Genomic DNA, 23068 nt, shown 5'->3' with positions numbered 1-23068 from the left:
AGCCTCAGTTTTTGGCGTTTTTTCTTTTTTTCTTCATTTTATGACCTTCAAATGTTTTGTTTTTTAAAACCTTTGTCACACTATCTACTAGTTTAATAAAATGTTCTGTTCTATGTTAGTCTTTTTTATTTTTCTTTGATCTATGTTCTTTATCTTTATCTTTAGACTATGATTGTATCATCTTGTTCTTTCTCTTTATTTCTTTTTGTTCTTATTTTATTTTGATTTATTTTTTATGAAAAAATGCTGTATTTGCTGTGGCTATTGGACATTTTTTTTTACCTTACCATACCTTAATAAAATCATAACTGCTGGCCGCATACATTTCGCTGTCCCCCTGCGTCTGAGAACGAAACTAAAATGAATCAGCGTTAAGCTTTTCCATTTTATGATCCTTTTTATGATCCGTATGTCATAATGTAGAATCCGGAAAAAAAAAAGTTTACAACCGACTCCTTTCCTTTAATCTTACAATTGTAGTTATATATTATATCCATAATTTTATTTATTATTTTACTTCATCCATCACTCTTTATTGTAATGTCACTGCATCACCACAGTCCGCTGACACTGATATGTAACGTTGTTATTTGTGTAACCGTTCAGTATCTATTGCGTCTAAAAACAACGTTGTCAGCAGTGTATTTTGCAGAGACATGCAGCTAATTGGTGCTTGTTGGTTGGAGTGTTGTCAGAGATTGTTAGCTCAGTCCGTGTTCCGTGGTTATGTAACAAAGCCGGGCAGCTGGATGTGAACGGGAATATCACTTTGGTCCAAGATACTCCAGGAGATCGTCATGAGACTACTCTACATCACGCTCAAGTCAAATTGAACAAGTTAAACTTTTATTACCAAAACATGCAACAATTCAAGAGAAATGTTTTTCGTTTTCACCCGGACTGTGGTAGTTTCTTTCCCCCGTGGCTCTCTTGTCTATTTCACTAGTTGACAGTCTGTTTCCATCCTGGCAACTTAGCTCTTGCTGTTGGTCTCGTGCTAATGCCTTCCAGCAGATACGTTGCCAAGAATGAAAGTACAAACCTCATGCAGAACTACTTGTGAGTTGTGTGCAAGGTTGCTGAGTCACATATTTCAGACAAGAAAGATGCAGCTGTTTGCAGATGATTATGTTTTTCAATCTTCTTTTCAACCCACATATATACATTTTATGTAATGTTGTAATGCCAGTTTGGCTCAGCAAGAGATATTTATTTTGGTAATCGATTCCCATATACTGCATAGTGGTTTTCATTTACTTTCAAAACTCTGTATGATGCAAATCAACCTGGCTTTTATCTGAAAAGCCTTCGGATCTTGAGTCAAGTGAGCTGCTATAAGGTCCAACCTTTGAGTTATTTTGTCATTTCTATGCCTTAACTTTATTTAGCTTAAATAGCACAGAGGCAGTCCCAAGGGGCTAACAAAAAACTAAATATATACAGTATATATCACATTAAATCAAGAAAAGTAATGGAAAACATCAACATTACCACAAAACTCAGTAATTAATTTGGTAATGTTATCATACGTTTTCTTTTTAAAATAAAATTCTAAAAGTTCCAGAAGAATCAACTTTAACATTTTTAAGTTTCTGAGTTTTTTGGCAAGTGACAGATTCATGCAGACAAGTACCTTGATAGCTTTTTTAACTTTGGTTGTGGCACACATCACTCCATTCCTCACCAACCACCAGTATCCAAAAACGTTCCCATTTGTTACCACAGATTAGTCACCAGTGGTCTGCTTATGGGAAAGGTTACTATTAAGCTCCTTTTCGTGTAAATCTCTTGACCTGAATATTAGCCAGCAGCACATGTTTGGGGATCAGAGGAACGATTCTACAAGTGCCAACTGAAATTCAGAGGAACATCTCACAAATAAGTACTAATCCTCAGTTATACAATGACATGATGCTATCCCTCGCTCTGAAGTGAGATCATGTTTTTTTATGTCTTCATTTTATAATTTTTGCCACAATTATAGGTTACAGCTTTGACTCACTGACCTGGTTGGTTGACGAGAAAACGCAAATATACCTTAAAATATCCTTTAATGGCTTCCCCAGCTTTATTGTTGAAATCCAGGCTGGAAAATTACTTTCTGACCTTGTTACTGTCCACACTTGGCAGGTCTGAACACAATGGCCTCCATTTTCGTACACACACAAAACCTCATTTTCCATTTGGTAATGCCGTGAGCCGCTCTTAAATTCAAAATCTAATATTTGTAGACGTTGCCTCAAGCTTTGAAAAGGTATTTTCATAAAAGTGAATATAATGCTCACTTATTCTTGTAGCAATTTATTTTATACTCTGGTTAAAAATTCATCTTTGTTCCAAAATGTTCTTTTGTGATATTCTGTGCACCGCAAAGTCCAGAACTGAGACTATACAAAAAATGAACATCTATGTATATAGTTGATAATGAGTTGTATAAATAAAACTATATAAGCGTATTGATATATTGCCGTAACTATCGTACTTAAGGTAACACTTCAAACATTAAGTCAAATTAAAACAAGGATCTTTTCTCGACATGTTGCTGTTGATTACTTGGATGATGTTTTCAAGCAAGCATTTGAGTTAAAATGCGGTTCTTCTCCTGCAGAGTGCACGTCATCCAGGGACACTATTACTTGTTTTAGCCTTCTTAAAAACATGGAGTTCATGAGGTGAAAGTACATAACCTTTACAGCAACGTTTACCCATGCAGAGACTGCCCTATTCCAAAACACTTTGTCATAAGAAAAACACTTTCTTTGGGTTACAGTCACTATTGTGTTGCAAAATGTCCTGAATATCAACCGATGAAAATAATCCCGGACAATTTATATTTAAATTGCATATTTGCAGATTATCTACACATTTGTTTTTATGAATTTGGATAAAGTTGGACTTGTGAAGTCAGAGTAAAACTACAGAACTGATCATATAAAAATCTTGACGAAAAGCACATTTTAATCAAATGTATTTTCTTTCATTGCCAAATGCATCAACAGTTTATTTTTTCGGCCTGTATTTTCTCATTGGACTTGACAGCCCCTCACGACATAGTTTATAACATGTTCCCTTTGAAATGTATTTTTCCCAATCCTTTACATAGTGACACGATATAGATATTATCTAAACAGAGATCTTTGCAAAATGCAACAGATATAAAAGCTGATATGAAGCACTGATCTAAATGGTTCCTCCTGTTTCCCTTTGATTAAAAAAAATGACAGTTGTCTGCCTCCAGCTGTAGCCGAGCGAGTCAAAGCAAAGACCTGCTATGTGGTTGCAGTGTTGGGACACGCTGGGTACGCTGGGCCCTCCTGGGTGTGAGCTGCTGTTTTGTCAACACGTTATTTCTGCCACCATGATCGTAGTGCTGATCCACTTTGTAGAACAACTGTTCCGGACACACTGTGGATCATTGCATCTGCAAAAAAGAAGTTAAAAGGCGAACTCGTCGCACTGGGAAAGTTTAAATTCGAGAAGCCACAAAATGTTCTCCGGAATCTGCTACACTAACAACGCCTAACCCTGAAACCTATTTGCGATCAACTGATTCATTTTTGCGATTATAACATCGGTAACAATGTTTGCTAGCTGCGTGTGCCATCCAAGATTAAAGAATGATTAAAATTTATGACATTTGCTTTTAGACTCAGATGAAGATGCGGGCGACTGGTTAGTCGGTGTTTAAACTGTCAAAGGACAGGAAAAGGTTTATGAAATTAATGTTAAAAAAATCTGTTTATGCGACTAAAATGTGATTTTACCTCTGAGATGATGGGGGTCGGTGATGATATCTAGCGCTGACGGAAGTATCCATTAAACATCAAAACATTTCTAAAATTAACCATACGAGTGTTTCAATATTCAAAACGGATAATGAATGACCCAATTCCGAGTGGGTTCAAGCACAAGTTGGATTAGCTTCAGGAGGAATCTGAGTCATTATCTATTTAAAATATGTTTATTATAAGCATACAAGCTCCATTTTTCATGCTCTTAATGCTTCAGTTCTCTGGATGCAATAAATCATCCTCATCAACCTTTATGACACGCAACAAATTCAGCATATATTGATCTTCATATTGTATTGATCCAGAGATTAGCTAGTCCCCCCCCCCGCCCCTTTATATCTGGAATCCATTATGTTGTCAACAGTGATTAGGGTTTTCCTGTTCAACACTTAAAGAGCACTTTGTTATTTCCCTTTTTCCAAATCAGTGAATTAGCTTCTTCCTGCAATCAATAAGGCTTTCCTTCTCTTTCTCCGATTAGAAATATTTGGAAAACTCTCTTCGGAAAACCCTCCAGTGTGCATGCATGCCACTGAATTGCAGTGTCATGACTCATCGCAGCTATTTTCCCTCTGTCTCCTGGCTCAGCTTGTGTTGATGGAAACGGCATGTTTAAGCTCACCTTGATGTTGAATTGCTCAGGCGCTGGCAGTAATTGTGATGGGTGTCCTGTCTTTGAGAAAACTGAACGCTCTTGGCTACCGTTATGAACTTTTCCTTTTTTGAAAAACAGACGTAACAATTATTAATAACACATTTAACATAGGACATTTCTGAGGAGCTTCATTTTCTTGCTCCTAAACACTTTTGTGCGCGAACACAGATCCTAGTTATAGGTTTATTCAATTGAGCAGTTATTTGGGTTTAAATGTGCATAGAAACCCCACCCCTGTGATAAACAAAATCTGTTTAGTTTTCAACTTCAGTTGAGGCCTCATAATCCCTCCTTGCACTCTTTAAAAAGCTGTTAAAAAGATTTAAAAATTTCATTTACAATTCCCACATTCTCACACAGTTTATACTTTCAAAAACCAACTTAATTTTCACAACATTAAATTGATTTCTCACCCCGTAAAATATTATAACACTGGGGTTTAGTCTGTTTGGTTCAGGATTATAGTGAGGTCAGTGAAGGTGTCTTAAAATTTACTTTGATTGCGTACATTTTTCCAGATTAAAGAAAAAGTAGTTTTCGGGAATTTTTTTTAAATTTTTTTTTAACAGCATTGGTCTGTGTTTTGGTTTTGGCTCTGCGTCAGTTGGCAAATAAAGTTATACACATGGTCTCGTGGCCTCATCCGTCCAGATCGATACACTACTTTACAGTTCCTCTGATAACGCTGCGTCCCCACCCTCGCCTGAAACATTGTCTCCCAAGGAAAGTGTTTTTTTTTAAATATATTTTAGATTCCGTCGGACAATTGTGACAAAGAACACAAAAAAACAAAACACAATCAGTGAGAAAATACCCCAGAAGGTGATATGGCGAGGGACCAATGCATTGTATTTAAAACTTCTTTTGCACTCTAAATAAGTGGAAGTAATTGGTCGCCCAGGATAGCCATAAACTATCTATGTCTGTTATTTCACCCATTTGTTACAGAACCACATTGTTGATCAAGATCATCTTGGAAAAAGACAGTTTTTAAGTTTAGAAAAAACTTAGGTTAGGTTGTAATGATACAACCAAGTCCAATTAGATGAGGCTACAGGGGCTTATATATGTGTTTACTTGTTAGTCAAGTCAACCACACGGCCTATTATGTGAGTTCTAATCTTTCTCTCGTCGGTTTCTTAAAAAAGGGCACCTTAAGGACAGACGTGGGAGTCCTCTAGACAGTACCACTGATAATTACTTATGGTGTCAGAAAACTAGAGAAATGTATCAAGTGTAGGTTCATCCTCCTCATCCCCCATCACTTTTACTTACTGGTTGTCAGCTATGCTGTACTAGTTATTAACACGCAGCCTATCTACAGACTTCACCACCAACAACCGAGTAAAAACCCCATCAGAGGGTTGAGGGTTAAAAAAATATTCACGCTACCGTAACCCCCTATACATCCAAAGATGCAATTTTTAGTTCTAATAACTGTTTATAAAGCCCGATCCAACACATAAATTAGTATTGATGCAATTGAGAGTCTAATGAATATTAAGGTGGAGTGGTCTTAATTTAAGTTACCGTATTTAAAAGCCTTTAAATTTCTCAAAAAACGACAGTGCGCTTTATAATCCGGTGCGCCTTATATATGAACATTACCTGGTGGGTGACTTGTTTACAAACACGTTCATGACTCTGTGCCGACTGAGCCGACATGCCGTGGGCGAAATTATGTCATTGCGTCATCACGGGGTGGGATTTACGAAGCATGTCACATCATGGCGGACGTCTATGGAGTAAGATTACTGCCACCGTTTTGAGCGAGTGTGTCTTGGTTGTTGTACACTGAAAATCACTTTGTTGTGCGCTCAAGCAGTCATACAAGTGTGTTCAACATGTCACATACGCGCTCTAGCTGTCATACACGCCCTCAACTTCACTGCTGCTCGCTCTACATTTGTCTGCTCAAAACACCAGTCTCACCACTGCTGCTTGAAGCCTTTTAAACATCATTTGAACATTGTTACCATGGGAGTGTACAGAGTTATCAGAACGCTTATAAAGTTTGACTTTATCTGACTGTTTTGTTGACATTCCCTTTAGCACAGCTTTATCTAGTCGATGCATAACGCAACACAAGTCAAACGTTTGACCGTATCTTTTATTCAATGCGCCTTATAATCCGGTGCGCCCTATTTATGAAAACAGTTCCAAAAAGGCCATTCATTGAAGGTGCGCCATAAAATCTGGTACGCCTAATAGTGCAAAATATACGTTAAGCCTCTTTAGTATTGCTGAGGAACGGTTTAGATTTTCGTTCATACATCCATCTGAGAGTGCATTTAATATGACGGGTTGCAGGGGTAGTACGTCTTTTACCTTTAAAGGTATACTGGACAATACAAAATAAATGTGGCTTGTATCACACGTTTTGGTATGCTTATTTGATATTGCCCAAACTATATGTTAATAATAAGAGGTGGCTACATAGCTGACTAAAATTCCGGATGTTACTATGTAATTAAATGTGTTAAGCAGTCATCAACAAATAAATACTGCAGTTTGAATGCATTTCAAGCCACTTGGTATCTATTGTGTAAATAATGTTTGCAACACTTAAGTTGACATGTTGCATTGTATAACTGAGGATTACTACTAATATGCACATGACATACACTGCCACAAGCATTGAGCAAACATCTTTGTGCACTCTGTCAATGTTTTGACGCTGCCTTCGCAAATGACAAGTACAGATCATCTGGATTTGATATTTAGGACTTAAGGTTCTACAGAATGTCAGAAGAAGTATGTAACGCTGTGGATTTATCTCTGCAGTGTAATTTCCTGCGCAGACATCTTTTTTTTTTTTTTGCTCATGTGGAAGATGATCAGTCCTTGTTATGACTGTGAATTTGGGTAATTTAGTTACAGAGAAAGTCATGGGAACTATTTGAATGTTCTTTTTGGACTTCCAGTTTTATTTTTTACTGTGGAATTCAATCATTCAATCATGCAAAAGATCTCACAGAAGTGGACACAGAATTTTTTGCAATCACTCAGTCAATCCTGGAGAAACATTTCTCACTTACATTCTTCTACTCATCTTAGCTGAGAGACCCTTGAGGCGGACTTGAAAGTGTCATCAGGAGTCAAGGTTGCGTTTCCTCTTTGCTGCCGGGGAAACGGTCACAGAGCATTGATGGCAGATGGGTTTCTGCCTGTCATCTGTTTTGAAGCTTGGAAGGGAGGCCGCAATCTCACACCCTATGATTATGGATCTGAAGGGGAACAGTGTGAAAACAGTATCTATTGTATCGACTCTTCTATTCGTCTGCCAACCGAACCATTACAAAGTGATTATTAAGTGACTTGTAAGAGGCTTGGATTTCATAATAAAACATGATTAAAGCTAAAACGGGCACCAAGACGGGACTTACCTCCACCAATGAGCTGATTTCACACAACTTTATTTTCATTTTCAAAAAAATGGACTTTACTTTTAAGTCGGTCCATTGCCAACCAGTCATGGAAATTAGAAAGTGGGAATACGTTCCATTGAAATAGTTCTTTTTACAGTCCAATACCGGGATTAAAGTTGATTTGATTTTATTGGAAGTTAATATCCAATCATCTCTGAAGTAGTTGATCAAAACTACCATTGATACTTACGCCATCCATATTTAAACATAGTGTTATTCTTTGTTGGAATTCTATTAATTTTACATATTATGTGTACTTTTCCATGGTTGGTCCTGATAATTTATCTACATGTTATTGTTGCATTTATTTCATGTACTGCTCTTGCTGTTGCTCATTACTTCTTTGATTTTACAATAAACGCACATTTATATCTGCCAGCTCAAGTGTTTCACTACAGAGAAAAACTAAAACTTAAATAGTTACTTAAAATGTTTGCTGGACTCCTATAGAAGTTCTCAACCAGGCATGTCTAAAATCCAGCACTTATTTAAGATTTCTTGGTATATATTTTACTCAATTCACTTCATTATACTTTTAAATCGAAGTAGAAAGACATCCTGTTGAGCTCATTCATCAACAAGTTGTAACATTTGTACTTATCCCAGAGAAACCTGGTGCATGTACAGTATATTATGATTGTTGAGGGAAGTGGCTGGGTGACTGGGTTAGGAGATTCTCTACTCAAGCCTGACTTTGGGAGGATTTAGGATCCATTAGGTCACATTACAACCCAAGCTGTGGTTTGGGTCACGCTTGTCAGCACTTCAGAGAGACTTGGCTTCTTTGTGTGCACTAATTAATTGCATTCCCCAACAAAGGGAGTCGTTGTAAACATGCTCTTGTGGCCAAGAGTATTTGTCCGTTCCTCACAGATCAACGGTTGCGTTTGCTCAGACGGCAGTTCACGTCATCCCTGAGACAGATATCGTGTATGGGTGTGTGGATACGAGTGACCTGGTCGAGCCGGTTTGTTACCACCAACCCCACCTCCGTCGAACAAATACGGCTCCCAACAAAAACCCGCTTATTGGAAAAACCGTCCTGACACACATTGTTTTTTTTGTTTTTAAAAAAAAAATACAAATCATGGTGTTTTGCCAACTTAAGACGGACTCTTTGTCTGTAGGTATTGAAGTATTGTCTTTGTCAACCATGAAGTTATGAAACTTTCACAATGAGTTTTTGTTTGTTTCTATATTACATAGCGAACCAGTGATCTTGCGTCACCCATAGCCTTAGGGTGACTTACGACACATACTCAAAGCATGCAGTGTAAGGCGCATTAGCAAGCATTTAAAAAATTAGAAGCATATGAAGATTGTTATCTGTTTAAAGAAATATTTTTGCCATGTAAAGAGAGGGTTCTTTGTCTTGAATTTTTACCTCTGTTATCTAGATAAGTTTGTAAAAGACAAATCATTTTTTGCCAGTCGAAGCAATACTTTTGCATTTAAATAGACAATTTTGTGTTTAAATTGCTAATCTGGAGAAGTAGTATCAATAAAAAATGTGTGGAAACCCTAGAAACCTCAACATTTTGTTTTTTATTGCAAGGAACTCCAACCTTTTTTGCACTACCGATACGTTTAATGTATAAAAACTGGCAATGAAAAGAACTACGAGCGCATAAAAAATACCATCAACTTCAATCCGCAGGATTTCTAGACTGGTTTCTCTGCGACCGTCTAAAGTTTGTGTTTTACTCAACGTCATTCACTAAGTTACAAGTTAATTTTTTGAGTCAACTGGACAAAAACAAGTGTTTTAATGGGTCAAGAGCCACAGGCTAATGTTACTTAGGAAAAAGAACTGGCCTCAGACAGTAATAATCAATACGGAAGAAATTAGTTTTATTTTTTTCAATCTGTGGGGCACAGATGCAAATGTACCACGGATTGATACTGGGCCACGCCCCCGTGGTAGGGGATCACAGTTGTAGTGCGTCATCTTTGTAAACAAACTGCAGTGAATCACAAGTCCTGGAGCTCCGGCTCGCAGTTAGAAGTCTCTCCTCACAGGGTCTCCCGTCAACTCTGGTGGTCCGGTGCCGTGATTGATGGCACTTCTTTTTTTTCCATATGTCACTGGCTGAATGTGAACGGCCTCAGTGAAAGCTCTTGTCGGGGGCGGAGACGGTCGGATGGAAGAGTGAGACTGCTGTAAGGAAGTGGACTAGGAAGATGGCTGTTACATCAGCTCACACTTTGCTGCTCCAGATCAATGTTTGGCTCGGTCAGATGGGTGTTGAATTACCTGCTGCACTTCAAGTCAATACTTCTTTCATTATCTTTCAGTGGTTAAGAAAGGTTGATATTTTTTTTACCAAGTATCTAATACTATGAAAGCAAATATAAGTCTACCTGATTTTGTTTGGTCACCAGGTTGGATATTTTGGAAAATACCGGTTTCAAAAAGTGACACAAAATACTGCTTTTGCTCACCCTTATTTATATGGTGTGTAGTGGTTGTTCTTTTGTGGTTTGTTTGCACTCTGTAAGCAGCACTGCAAGGCTTAGTAGTTCAAGCAAATGTCGTTTCTTGAGTGATATTCTTTTGTGGATTTCACCTGCAAAGAGAGAAATCTGATTCAATCTGTGTTTATCAAAGGATCTTTTTAACTTAAATTTATATGTGACTGTCCTTCACTTTTGTCACAATAGTTGTGCAGTGTAAGGATACAGCAGAGTTATGAATACATTCTTCTGCAAATCCTGATCAAGTTCAAACATATTATTTATTTCTTGAAAGTTGTTTTGTCAAGAGTAGCTCTAGAAGCTTTTTTTTCAACAGGTAAAGAAAGTCAAAGCTGCTATGTGACATGTTAGCTTTACGGTTGACACTTCCTCTGACCCACAACCTTTTGAAACATTTTTGTGAATGTTCCAATTCAATAAATAATGTTGAAAATAGCTTGTGTTTGTCTTTTCAATTACCATGTATGTGTAGAAAGAATGTATGATTTTATTTGTGGCTTCACATTAAGAACAGGAGCAGGGATACAGTAAAAGGATTTAAGAAAAGAATCCTTTGATAGGTGGAGTTGATTATCAGTTTATCGTCATGCAGCGCTCGTAAAAGAACACAGGCCTGTCTTCAGGAATGATCTACGGTGCTAAGAATAGGTTGGACTTTGTGTTCAGGAGTTCCTTCTCTGCAAGACACAACAGTGTCACTTATTCTCTCTGTGAAATAAACCCTCATTATATTTCATCCTCCAGCTCTGCCTAAGGTCCCGACGTCTCCTTAAACGCACTCTTAAATCCATGATCTCTTTGGTGTCCCTTTTTAACCCCACGTTTGTTCTGGAATGCACTTGACTTTCTTTCATTTTCTCTTTATATTCCAGCCGTGTTCGCCTCTGTTCAATATTGAGTGTTGCTGTCACTTGGGGAAGATATAGTATTTAGGGCCAGTGTTTATCGGAATGAAATTTACTCTCAAACCCAAATTATTGTTTATTTGGATAATGGAGATGTTTCCATGTTTTCTGAACCATGTTTTCAAAACATAGGCATGTGCAAATTCTGGCGAAGGGGGCATTTTGAGGCCCCACAAGCAGATTTCACGTGCACCATGGTCTGTGTGATATGTATTTCCACTTTAAAAATGTTTTAAAAAACACAATTTTAAAGCTGGAACAGTTATTTCTAAACATTGACAATGTTCTTCTTTTCTTATTATGAAGAACTTCCCAATTATATTTAGATCAGGAATCATGGTATGATGTCATGGTTCTCATTTTGCTCCCTCTCACTTTTAACTGCATCAAATGTGACCATTTTTGGAAACAAAATGTTTGAAAACACCTATTCCTAACATGATACATTTATTCAAAATTGTATTACTGGAGAATTTGTATAAGAACGTTTTCATTGTAGATGTAGGCAGCCTCAGAAAGAAGTAGTATCTTATCCAAAATATCATTATTTCTGATAAAATGTTGAAAGAAGAGAAATATGCCAATGCATTAAATACATATGATACATTTTGACTTGTCATATAACTGTATAACCATCTGAACACTAATTTTCTTGGATGCTTCCCCAGCTCTTCTGTTTTGACTGCACACCTTGTACAGAGTTCTTTAATCCCAGTCAGCCCATTATTTGGTTCCTTGACAGAGAATGATTGGATAATTTGTTTGAAAGGGAAGCTGGGAGATTACAATCTAACCACAAATAAATACAGGATAAATCTTCCTGCTCCAGTGGTTTGGGAATTCCCTCTCTTTCTTCTGGTGAGATTTTTGTCCATTGGATTGACGATGGTATTTTTTACATATTGAAATGTCAGTCGGCACCAACATGCTAATACTTCTCTGTCTTGTTAAGATTTTTCTCAACTTATTATTAGGTAAATAAGTATCACTTTGGAAAATTCATTATGGTATTGCAGACTGTTTCTTACTAACGTATATGGAATTATGTTGTTGCATCTAGGTTTTCCATTATTTTTGATTTTGGGTACGTGTTTTTAGACATTTAATGTAATATATTTCACTTGTTTAAAGCCTTACTGTGACTGAAACATGTTCTTTGACTTGACTTCTTTGACCAAAATAAGATGTGTACTGTCGTAGAGACGGAGAAAATCCTTGATATACTCACCAGTTGTGAGAAAGGTTTATAAGAGTTGGGGAAGGGCTCTTAAGTAAGTACGTAAGAAAGTAATTTATATTTGTAGAGCGCTTTCCCAGACCACGGTCACAAAGTGCTCAAACAATCAAAACAATACTCAATAAAATATATACTTAAAAGGTCAATATAGCACCGAGAACAACACAGTAGTCTCAAGGAAAAGCCTGCACGAATAAAAATGTTTTGAGATGTTAAGGCTAAAATTAATTGAAAATGATTAATTCGTATAACTATGTTTCTTCTTCATCACAGTAAATTGTACTGTACAATATACTGTTTTAATAAACATGACTTTGCAGTGTATTATTATTATTATTATTTAAAGCGGTTTCCCAAAGATACAGCCACCGTTCATCATTAATGTTAATTCCTCTCAAAATGACTAAATATTATTGCCAAAGAATGAGATAAAATGCAATTACTGCTAAAACGGACCATTAATTCATAAGAAGATGATCCTGTTAAATGAGGAAATGTAAGTAAACGTTCTTTGTAAAGTAAAGGTTATTTGTAAAGTAAAGGTTATTTGTAAAGCGCCTTTCTAGACCAGGGTCACAAAGTGCTTGAACAGTCAAAAGATGTCTCAGAAAGATGAATTAAGAATGATTCATCGTCTGTTTGTAAATATATTATTTGCAATGATAGTAGTGTCATTCCTCTTTCAGCATATTAATCACCACATAAATCATGGTAAATACGTCTTTTATCAGAGGGTTGAAGTAACATTATTAACAAATGTGTATCCCTTTGAATCCGAGAAAGAAGCTTAGTCAAGTGGAACTCCTGCTGTGAAGCTTTGATCAGGAACACATTCGTTCTCTGGACCGAGCGCTGCTTCTGTGAGTGAGCATTCTTTTGATCTGCTGTCACATTTACATCATTGCTGAGCATTGAGGACAAATTGCTGCACTCTAAATTAATTTACTAAACATATTTCCCTTTGTTTTTTTTGACATAAAGCTTCATACTCAACTGTGGCTGCTACATGTTGTTAGAGATCTAAAGTACTTTACTGTCAGTTTCAATGAATTGCTGTGCCTTTCATGTTAGATCATTGTCAGAGAGTCCATGAGAGGGTTTGCAGGAGCTGGGAAGTTTTTTTTTTTTACTTTTGTTATAGTTGCCATCCAAAAAAATGACTAAACACTTAAAACACTAATGATAACAGAATGTTGATCTTGAGTTTATGGTCTTGTGCATCACTCGTATGATGAACTAAATAAGGAAAGTAGAAAAAAACATTCAGAGAGAACAGATCTCAACCAAGCTGCGTATTTTGTCATTTATCGTGATTATGTTTTTAACTAATATTGTTGCTCTACATTTGTTTGATATATGTAATTGTATACCTTGTATTGGAAATTTCATCGATGATAATCTCAAACTTCATCAAAAAGTGTACTCTTAATCCATAAATCCATTTGGAACAGGCTTGTACAACAAAGTACATCATTTAAATGGCAAAATTTGAGTTTTTATATACATACTTTTGACTAACTTATTTAAGGACACTTAACATGGCTTAAGGGCGCACGGTGGCGCAGTGGTTGCCTCACATCATCAACAAGGTTGCTAGTTCGCTTCCAGGCAAGCCAACTTGTGACCTTTCTGTGTGGAGTTCGTATGTTCTCCCTGTGTTGCGAGGGTTTACTCTGGGTACTCTGGTTTCCTCCGACAGTCCAAAAACATACAGATGTTGATTGAGAACTTGGGGAAATTGTCCATAGGTATGAGTGTGTGTGTGAATGGTTGTCTGTCTTTTTTCGTGCCCTGCGACGGACTGTCCAGGGTGTCCCCTGCCTCTCGCCCAATGAAACTGGGATAAGCTCCAGTCTCCCTGTGACTCCCATAATAAGGGATAAAGCAGTAGAAAATGAATGAATGAACATGGCTTAACTTAAATTAATCAATGATTAAAATGGATTTTTTTTACAACTTACATTTCCATTATATCTTCAGCAACGTTTCATAAGAAGCAAGGAAGGAATATTACTTGTTAACGTAACATCCGTTAAACAAGGGTCTCTAACCGTTGTCGAAACTGGTGTAGACTTTTTTTTTTTATCTGCCTGTCTTTGATCCATTTTAGAATTATATTTTGTTGTTTAATATTTTATGTTATTCTGTTCAATTTCACTGTGAATTAAGGCCATTGTGTGGTCTACCTTTAAGTAGCTTTTTTTTCTACCAGCTTCATCTTAACTATATATTAAACTCTTTATAAATTATAACATTTGATGTGACGATCTTTATTGTAAAACCATCTAACATGGTATAAAGATGGAGTCTTGTGCTCGGTACACACTCACTTATCACAGTGTTTGATGTGTAATAAATGTCGGTAAATATATTTAAGATTAAATCTTGCTTTTTTTTTCATTTTACTGCATCAAATTATGATTTTCAGTTTCTCCCACTACATCCTTCCTTGGCTGCATATTTCTTTCTACAGTGTCCTTAAATTGTCATGCCATGTAACAGGCAGCTCTGCTGACATTCCGCTGTAAAAATAGACGTTTCCTTCAGGATTATGTAAAAAACAATCTCGGTCCGTCCACACGGAGCCAAAACTGTCACACGTTTGCTTTACTTTTGTAGCCCCTGAGTGGGTGTTTCACGACAGCAAGATGTAAACGCAGAAGTTATGGCGACACAGTTCTTGAAGTTAATCCAAACATACGAAGACATTCAGACTTTATTTCTGTGTTCACTTGTCACAATCCTTGGTCGGTCTACTGTATGTTTCAGATTAGATGTGAAGAGATTGTTTATCTTGCTCGACAAACATTTAGCCTTGTAAATGTGTTCACTTCACCATGACAAAGATTGTGCTGCATACCATCAATTCCCAAAATAGGTTTTTATATTTGTGTTTTTGTTCAATAGCTGTGTTTGTTCTAGTAACTTGACCATGAGTCAAATCATGTGACCGACCTGTTCCGCTGTAACTTGACTTGAGTTGACCTATAAATGCTTTGTGCTGCTTTCACTCCCACTTGACAATGACAACCAGCATAACCAGAGTAACCAGACGAGAAAGGCAAGTGTGGGGAAATTCTCTGGTTAACAGGTAGTGATGGTTTGTTGAGGCTTCATGAAACAGTTTATGAGGTATCAAGATACAGTTTCTTCCTTTGGGTTAAAAATTATGTCGTGTTTCATTGAATTAGTAGATTACAGTCTTATAATATAAAGCAAAGTGTGCCATCTAGTGGCCTTTTGAATTAAATAAACTGTATCATGATGCCTCATCTGCTGTTTCATGAGGCCTCTTCTGTATTCAGCATACTTTACTTCATGGGAGGCTTCCCAAATAACACATTTTAAAAGCTAGGCTTGTGTAGATTTAAAAATATTTTTTAGTGTAGGTTACATTTTAAGTTGACTAGAGAGAAAAAAACATGTCATCTAAATGTGTTCTTTAACTGTCCAAAACATAGACCAGATTCTACTGCACATGCATTAAGAGTTGCCCCAACTTTTGTTGTACAATACATTTTCTCCAATCCGTTCAAATAAAAAGATAAAAATGGTTTCTGGATGCAGAAAAATATAAATACATGCATGTAGATGCAGTGCTGAGTTCACTGAGAGGGAGCGAAAACAGGCGAAAGTGGTTTCGTAAAGAAAAAGTTTGGAACGTTGTACAGTGTTTGCCATGTTGTTAAACATGTACAACGTTTTCTAAAGTGGGATTTTTTACTCATATCCATAACTCCAAACCACCATAAAGCAGAATCAGATCCAGTTTTAGCAAATATTTTAAGTCCAACCACGCCAGCTATAAACTGCTGGACGATCATCCCTAAAAAATCCCCCAAAACATTTATGCCACCCAGAAAAAACTCTTGCTACATTTAAATGTCTGCCCATATCAGGTATTCAAAACCTTACATGATCCTGGACAAGAGATACAAAATATTCATTCATAGAACTTTAAATAAAAAATTATCGGCCGGAAAATACAAACAACTTGATTATCTTGTAGAATTGTATCAGTAAACAAGGCCACATGATATATTTGAATGGATATGAAATTTTTATAAATGATTAATATAGTTATACTCCTTTTATAATAAGAAAGGGCTTCTTTATATCGGCTTTTAAATATTTTTTCAAGATCAAAAATAGTTTTATGACCTGCAAAATATAAAATTACGTTCTTTTTTTTGGGTTCAAGCAGCTGCCTCTGGTTAATATCTGGGTGGGAATATTTGGTTTTGGAGCTCATTCTGCCCAGTCATGCCAGATAAGAGGCAGACACACACTGAGATCATGTGCGCTTTTGTTCCTGCAGCCAGGTGGCTTAAATCTTGCCTGTAATGAGAGATGTAGTGCCTGCGGGCGTGGCAGTTTAGACAACCCTCGACTGGGCATCTGAGATAATTCTGCAGCTACAGATGTGACCAGTGTGGTGCACCGTCTCGACATGTAAGACCCGCGCTCGGCCACGCCCTCCCGACGCCCTTAGACTCCTGGGATCTTCGCGTCTGCCGAGCATATGTTAGGATTCATGCTCCCTCAAATCTAGCTCGCGTGGAAATGAGAGGTTGTCAAGTCAACACTTAATAAGGGGAAAACAAACCTGATTTTTAACTGGGATCACTTTCACGCCGGTTCCTTCTCTCGTCTTAAATTCTTAATGTTATCTTCCTTTTGAAGTTTGAATTCAAGCTGAAAATCACAAAGGGGTTTCTCAACAGTTTCTATTTTTGGTCCGTCACAGAGCAGATGGCTTGAATGGTTAAAAAAAACCTTTCGTCCCTCTGGGATGTCTGACTCAAATGCCCACTTTAGTAACGCGACACTCACCTTCTGTTTCTTTTTGATAAGCAATCACAAATGACAGATTGACTCCCTGTGAACTCTCTCAGGGATGCTTCTGATTCTCTACATTCAAATGTGTTGTATGTTAGGTAATCAGTTGTATTTATGTCTTTAAAACAGACTATTTATGAAATATTTTAAAATTAAAATCTGTTCCAGCTTAAATGTATCATAATCTTCCGGGACGCCTGTGTTTTCTTGCCTGTATGTTGTCTTGGCCTTTTAGAGGTTTTTAAATGTATTTTTAACTGTGTATAGCTTTTGATCGTTCAAGCGCTTTGTGACCCTGGTCTTTACAAATAACTGTTACTAACTTACTAACATAAATATACATAATGAGCTTTGTTGTCTTGTCTGTAACAGAAGCACATTATCAATTGACACATTAAACAAATCAATTTTTAGTTCTGGCTGCAGTCATGCTATTTTGGGACACCATGACTTGGTATCTACAGTAAATAGTCTGCTTTTATATCACACAATATACAACCATAGACTGTGCATACCTACGCCAACGGCCAAATTTCCGATAAATTCATGAGAACACTGCATATATTAAATAAAACAAAAACAAGGTGTGTGAAATGCCATTCAAGTGAACGGTAAAACCTTCAAAACCATCCTGAATTTTAACTACTGTAGAAAAAAACACTAAAATCGATTCACTTATAATTTGAATTCTAAACATGTTATGATTGAATCCATTTACAACTTTTTCAGTGCTGCCATTTAATAAAACAAGCAACCTAACATAACTACTACGACGAGGTATTGAAGAAGAAATTCAGACTTTTTTTTATTTAATATTAAGAAGTCATAATAACTGTTGACCAGAATAAACACAGTTAATAAAAATACATCATCGATAGCCGATATTCTGTTCTAAGATGGCATTTGTTTCGACATAAACGGAACTAATCAGGTTAAAAAGCAAGTTGTCAGTTTAACAGATACATTTTTGGTCAAGAAATACAGGCATTTATTTTTAAATATTAGGTCATGGTGTTTATTTGCAGAACCAACTCCATATAGGAACTCACCTGGCGATTTATCTCACAATTTATCCCCATAATTATACTGAGTGCAACTCATAAACCTTACTGAAAAAACAATACTGAAAGAAAGTAACTCACACAAAGTGTGTAAATATAGAAACAAGTCAGAAGTTATTTTAAAATTCAGGATTATAGGACAATGTTACCATATTGGGCAACGTTAAGCACAAGCATTGTTTAAAAAGTACAATATCTACTTATTCCCGTCCCTCCATTACCACATTCATAGTCAAGAAAATGATTTTTTACAGAGCCCTACAGAAGGTTATTTTAAAAGGACGGTTTTATTTTCTAATGTTAATAACTTCCAAAACGACGTTGGCAATAACAATAAGAGCTGGAGGGTTGAATGTCGATTTTTAGAACTGCTTAAAAATAAACATCTACAGACATAACGTACAGGTCCTTGAAGGCATTTTTTGGGTTAAGGTGTTTATTTATCCAAATATACTTCTTGAATGATTCAAATGGTGTTTGCATATCGTGGTATCTTCCTCTTGTGTGAGCCAATACTTTTTTTTTTGTTCCTCTTAAAGCAGTTTCACTCCTAACTATATCACAGGTTCAAAAAAAAAAGTTTTAATGTTGTCTGTTTAGAGTTCATTTACAGTTAAATTAACAATACAAAAGACAAAAAGTCAAACTGTCTTATGGACAGAAAGTCTTGTTGAGAAGTGAACAAGGTCTAAAACATGGTCAGGTTATCTCGCACAACTTATCATTGTAAGCCGTTATTTTCATTCCCGTCCAACCTTCCTTGTCTGTGGTTACCGTGGCTGCACTTTCTTTTGATCTCGGGGTGGAGTCAGTGGAAGCTTCTTAAATCCCACAAACAATGTTTTATGCTCATTTGTACACCGTCCAATTACACTCTTGGTCCTTTAAACCAATCACAACGATCGATACGTACAAATCTTCTATCTCTACATGAATGTGAAGGCACTTCTAATGTTGGTTGCACTTCTATTTCTATCTCCCCGTCATCTGCGGGTGTGTTTTGAACGTAATAAATGTGTGCTGGTGAGTGTAGAAGGGCTATCGTGTTGCTCTCAGTGTCTGCAGGTTGTGGTCGTTCAGTGAAGGCAACTCATTAATAATGTAGACTGGCTGGAGGTGACTTGTGTCCCTGAGGAATATGAACTTCCCCTCGGTTGACTGCTTCTTAATATCTTCTCTTGTAGACGTTGTGTACACACGTCTTTTGTAGACGTGCAGGAATTTATTGGGTGTTCAGAAATGTTCTGTTCTTATTCTCCCTCCAGACTTTCTTGGTAGAACACATGAATCATCAAATTGTCTTCGTCTTTTGTCAGTCTTAATGGGAGCTTCGATAAACAAGTGCTGTTTAGCTCTTGATGAATTGTCGCTTTCCTCTCCGTGGGGGGGAACAGTTGCCAGAAATCAACAGGCTTTGCATGACGTTTCTTGAACTGTTTATGAGCTGCCTGCAATCCTGAAGACTAACTGAGGTCAAGAAGCTTTTCAAGTGCTCCAGCAATTGCTTGCATGCATTTGATAGTCGATGCTAGCTCCTGTCATCGTCTCAATGCTCCCTCCAAATCATGTACCGTATTTTTCGCTCTATAAGGCGCACTTAAAAGCCTTTAAATTTCTACAAAAACAACAGTGCGCCTTATAATCCGGAGCGCCTTATATGGGAACATTACCTGATGGGTGACTTGTTTGCACTTTCATGACTCTGCGCCGACAGAGTCACATCATGGTGGATGGTTATGGAGTGATATTACTGGCACCGGTTTGAGCGAGTATGTCTTGGTTGTTGTACACTCAACAAAAATTGTTTTGCCCAAAATACTCTGCTGCGCGCATAACCAGTCATAAACGTGCGTTCAACATGTCATACATGCTGCACACATTTGTCTTCTCACATCACCAGTCTCACGCGCTGCTGCTTGAAGCCTTTTAAACATCATTTTAACATCGTTACCATGGGAGTGAACGGAGTTATCAGAACGCTTAATAAAGTTTGACTTTATCTGATTGGTTTGTTGACATTCCCTTGAGCACAGATGTATATAGTGGATGCATAACGAAACCCCAGTCAAACGTTTGACTGTATCTTTTATTCTAAGCGCCTTATAATCCGGTGCACCCTATTTATGAAAACACTTCTAAAAAAGGCCATTCATTGAAGGTGCGACATATAATCTTGTGCGTCTAATAGTGTGGAAAATACGTTACTTTAGTACAGGTTTTTGACAACGATTTCAAAATATGATACTGGCTGCTGGAAAAAATGTGTTGCCTTAAAACGTATAAACAAACTTTCAATACATTCAATGTAAACTAAATTGTTTCATTTACGTCGAGTTGAGACATTTTTCTTCTGTTAAAAGTAACTTAATGATTGTGTCTGTTCATGCCTCAAACTCACATGTATGTAATGTTGTTTTTGTGCAGTAGCTACTTAGCATCGTGCTAACAGCTCACCGTTAACTTGAACTAAGATGCTTGACATTCCATACATCACAGTTAAATTCATCTGCAGAGCACAGGCTCTGGCAGTTGGGTGGTGAGAGTTAAAAACGTCTGTCAGTTGACACAGAGGTCTTAACTCCTAAAAGGTCACAGGTCAAAGGCTAATCGGAGGTGTGTAAGCTGGGGGCATGCTTCTGCAACTTCAGTCGTTTGAAAGTTGCTAATGCTGACAATTTTGACTCCCTTTTGTATTTAAATATCAACCATAACTACTAACATAAACGCATACAAACCTTTTTTGGCAAAAAAAAAAAATCTTAACCTTCAAATTAAACTGTTGTTTAACTATGGAGTCATATTTGTCTAAGTATATTTGTAACTTGTGAAAGTGTGATCTGTAAATATTCAATGGTTGCGTTGTGATATCTACAAATGTAAAAGTCATATTTGTAACATTTTAATTAGTAAATATATAATTTTAATTTATAAAGAAACACGGGTAAAACTTAAAATTCTACGTCTGAAACTAAATTTTACATTTTTTGGATCAGCAATTACAAGTATTCTTATTTTTAATTACACAGATTCGCTTACAAGTCTTATTTATTTACAGACAATCGTAGCACAAATCTGACTTGTAAGTCTGTAAGTAAGACTAATATGTTATTTAAGTTAATTTGCTTGTCATATTTCTGTTGTTAATATTCTTTGTTTGTTTTTTTGTTTTTTTAATGTCGGCTGCTCTGTGCTAAAAACCTGAATTAAAAAAGATATAACAGAAAAAAATAATCATATACTGTATATGTACTAGGGTGCTCAAGTTGCTCCGTGCTTGAGTTTTCATAGATTTCTCCAGTTGTGGTTTCACAACACGGCAAACATATTTGTAAGTTTTACTGTGTTACTCAAGTGGGCACTTTCAGATTTTTTCTTTTACTGTCTTTATGTTGTTAAGAAGCAAAATATATAAATAATGCCTCAAAACTGCACAAAAATAAACAAGTGAATGGATGGCAAGTTTGCTGCTGTAGCTGCAACACAATTATTTTACAGAAATAATGACACAATTACAGTTCATGAACTTTAAGATATCGGGGGCTTCGTAAACCGAAAGAAAACGTTTAGATTTGTTGAAACCTGAATAAAAGATTCATCATTTTACTTTTCGTTTACTTTCATTTTACTAGAGTGGTTTTCTCTTGAGGATTTCTTCATTCTTCTTCACGGCTACCGTAATGTTCTGTCATTACGCGTATGACGGCTTGACTGTGATCGCGCCATCTAGTGGCTGTTATACGAGTTGCAAGACTGACAAGTCAGATTTTTGAAGATTTTGTGCTACGAAATTAAAGAGACTTGTAAGCGGCGGATCTGTGTAGTTGCACTTGTAAAAAAAAATAAAAATAAGAATACTTGTAATCGCTTATCCACATGTATAATTTAGTTTCACAGGCAGAATTTTAAGTTTTACCTGTGTTTTTTGTTTTGTTTTGTAAATTAAAATGATATATTTACAAATACAAATGTTTATACAAGTCACAAATATGACTTTAACATTTGTGGATATCACAACACACATGCGACCATTGAATATTTACAGATTACACTTTCACAAGTTACAAATATACTTAGACAAATATATGCCCATATTTAACAGGCAAACTTGATTGTAGATCAAGTTAGTAAATGTTGTCTGATCACACAATGTTATCCAAAGCCCCACCTTTTTCTGTGACTCATAATACAATATAATGACCAGTAATTGTGTTCATTAAAAGCTAATTCTCATTATGACGGCTGGAAAAATAAAGTATACGTTGTAAGACGTGTTGTTTCTTTTAAAAATCATTCTACAAGTAAAGCAGCACAGGACAGTCTCAAAGCAAGACAGTGTGATCGCCTCCTCCTTCCTCTGGGTTCTTCTCATAGTCCAAAAATATAAAGGTCAATTGGCAACTTGACTTAGTCCATATGTGTCTTGCCACATGCTGCGGGTTGCCCCAAGTAGCTGGGATTGCCACAGATCCTTAAATAAAAATCTTTTAAGGTATTGAATTTATGTATCTAAAACTGAAAACTTAAAATGTCTTAAACATGTGGAGTAACATTTTACATCAGTTTAAAATAAAGATGCACATCACAGATCTACATCAGTCTAGTTCATTTAGTTTTATTTTACATTTAACTTCTTACAACATGGGAAAGTGGCTACACATGGTACTCAAAGATGTACAA

At 36.6% G+C, this 23068-nt stretch overlaps 1 protein-coding gene across 3 annotated transcripts in view; it reads left to right on the top strand.

Moving 5' to 3' along the window:
• The window catches only part of LOC148081772 (partitioning defective 3 homolog), a 367916-nt gene that overhangs the window by 6094 nt on the left and 338754 nt on the right, over window positions 1-23068 (top strand). The window lies entirely within an intron of this gene.

This window comes from Callionymus lyra, chromosome 4, assembly GCF_982586985.1.
Source record: "Callionymus lyra chromosome 4, fCalLyr1.hap1.1, whole genome shotgun sequence".
Lineage (NCBI taxonomy): Eukaryota > Metazoa > Chordata > Actinopteri > Syngnathiformes > Callionymidae > Callionymus > Callionymus lyra.
The sequence above is the reverse complement of the archived record's forward strand: the minus strand, read 5'-3'. Positions and strand labels throughout refer to the sequence as shown.